Genomic DNA, 2,378 nt, shown 5'->3' on the forward strand with positions numbered 1-2,378 from the left:
TGGTCCAGTCGTGGGCCTGAACTCTGGGCCTGGGTGCTGTCCTTCAGCTCTTCAGCTCAAGGCTAGCGCTCTACCACTTGAGCCACAGCGCCACTTCCGACTTTTTTCCTTTTTGCTTATGTGGTGCTGGGGAATTGAACCCAGGGCCTCATGCATGCAAGGCAAGTGCTCTACCACTGAGCCACCTTCCCAGCCCTCTTATTTGGATTTTTATATTCAAAGCTAACACTCTACCACTTGAGCACTGCTCCACTTTCAGCTTTCTTGCTGGTTAATTGGAGATAAGAGTCTCATGGACTCCTGCCCCACTAGCTTTGAACCATTATCCTCAGATCTCAGCCTCTTGAGTAGCTAGGATTAATGGTGTGAACCATTGGTGCATGGCCTCTCTTGTCCTTTTTAAGGTTCACCATGGAACATGTTAGTTTCTTTGCATCTAGTGTAATTATAGTAGCTCCAGGTTAAAAACCAGGCATTATAGTGACATAAAATGCAACTGCAAGAAAACTTTATAGTCCTTTTTACTTATGGTGTCAAATTCTGCTTTGCACAAAGAAAATCAAAAGAATCTATACATTTATGTAAGGTTCAGAAATAACTTTCATTTAAAAATAACACTTCAGACTCGGAATGTGGCTTAGTGGTAGAATGCTTGCCTAGCATGCATGAATCCCTGGGTTCAATTCCTCATTACCATATAAAGAGAAAAAGCTGGAAGAGGTGCTGTGGCTCAAGAGGTAGAGTGCTAGCTAGCCTTGAGCAAAAGAAGCTCAGGGACAGTGTGCAGGCCTGAGTTCAAGCCCCAGAACTGGCAAAAAAAAAATTTTAAATACTTCATGTTCAGTGATCCCATATGAGAAATTAATGACATCAAGCAAATAGAATCTTGTACTTTTTAATGATTTAAATACTAAAGCCTTTGTGAATTCCAATCAATGTTCTAATAAATCTCTATTTTTTAGAACAATATACCAGAAGAACATGAACCTCAATAATTACAAGCTGTTTTAAATGCATTTTATGTAGTTTATTCCTTCATCAAGTATTTTACATATAAAGTTGTTCTCAGACTACCCTTAAGAATTATAATAGAGCCGGGTGCTGGTGGCTCACGCCTGTAATCCTAGCTACTCAGGAGGCTGAGATCTGAGGATCGCAGTTCAAAGCCAGCCCGGGCAGGAGAGACCGTGAGACTCCTATCTCCAATAAACCACCAGAAAACCGGAAGTGGCGCTGTAGCTCAAGTGGTAGAGCGCTCGCCTTGAGCTGAAGAGCTGAGGAACAGCGCCCAGGCCCAGAGTTCAAGCCCCACGACCGACAAAAAAAAAAAAAAAAGAATTATAATAGATTGTCTATTAATTTAAGGCACAATACTAGGAGGTAAAAAATGTGGTAGTAACATCCTTGGTTCAGACAGGGGAATAATGGTACATTTGGCTAGAACACTGTAGATCAATATAGCAGTGTACAAAAGTATCCAACTTGCTGGGCACCAGTGGCTCATGCCGGTAAGCCTAGCTACTCAGGAGGCTGAGATCGGAGGATCGCTGTTTAAAGCCAGCCCAGTCAGGAAAGTCCGTGCGACTCATCTCTTATTAATCTCTAGAAAACTGGAAGTGGCTCTGTGGCTCAAGTGGTAGAGCACTAGCTTTGAGTTGAAGAGCTGAGGGACAGTGCCCACGCCCAGAGTTAAAGCCACACAACAACAAAAAAAAAAAAGGAAGGAAGGAAGGAAGAAGAAGGAAGGAAGGAAGGAAGCAAGGAAGGAAGGGAAGGAAGGAAGGAAGAAGAAGGAAGGAAGGAAGGAAGCAAGGAAGGAAGGGAAGGAAGGAAGGAAGGGAAGGAAGGAAGGAAGAAAGAAAGAAAAAGAGAAAAAGAAAAAGAGAAAGTATCCAACTCAAGTGACTCAAAAGAAGAGATGGAGCCAGGTACCAATGCTCGCACCTGTAATCCTCTCAGCCTCTCAGAAGGCTGAGATCTGAGGATTGTGGTTCAAGGCCAATCCCAGCAGGAAAGTCTGTGAGACTCTCATCTCCAATAAACTACCCCCCAAAATGCTGGAGCTGGAGTTGTGGTTCTCAGGTTGATGGAGTACTAGTCTTGAGCAAAACAGCTCAAAGACAGAGCCTTGGCCCTCAGTTAAAGCCCTAATACTGGCACACACAAAAAAGAAAATGGTAAATTTTTTTTTATTGTAAAGACACTATACAGAGGGTTACAGTTACATGAGCAAGGTAATGAGTACACTTCCTATTGAGCATTGTTACCCCCTCCATTGTTTTCCCCCTACCATCCCTTCCCTCTCTACCTTCCCCAGGTTCTTTTTTTTTTAATTGTGATTAAGTAATTACATAATTTCTCAAATTTCACAGTATTGT

At 42.7% G+C, this 2,378-nt stretch overlaps 1 protein-coding gene across 1 annotated transcript in view; it reads left to right on the forward strand.

Annotated features, from left to right (window-relative positions):
* Window positions 1-2,378, forward strand: part of Ncaph (non-SMC condensin I complex, subunit H) — a 63,811-nt gene that overhangs the window by 59,986 nt on the left and 1,447 nt on the right. The window lies entirely within an intron of this gene.

The sequence above is a fragment of the Dipodomys ordii genome, unplaced genomic scaffold (assembly GCF_000151885.1).
Source record: "Dipodomys ordii isolate 6190 unplaced genomic scaffold, Dord_2.0 Scaffold47, whole genome shotgun sequence".
Taxonomy (NCBI): domain Eukaryota; kingdom Metazoa; phylum Chordata; class Mammalia; order Rodentia; family Heteromyidae; genus Dipodomys; species Dipodomys ordii.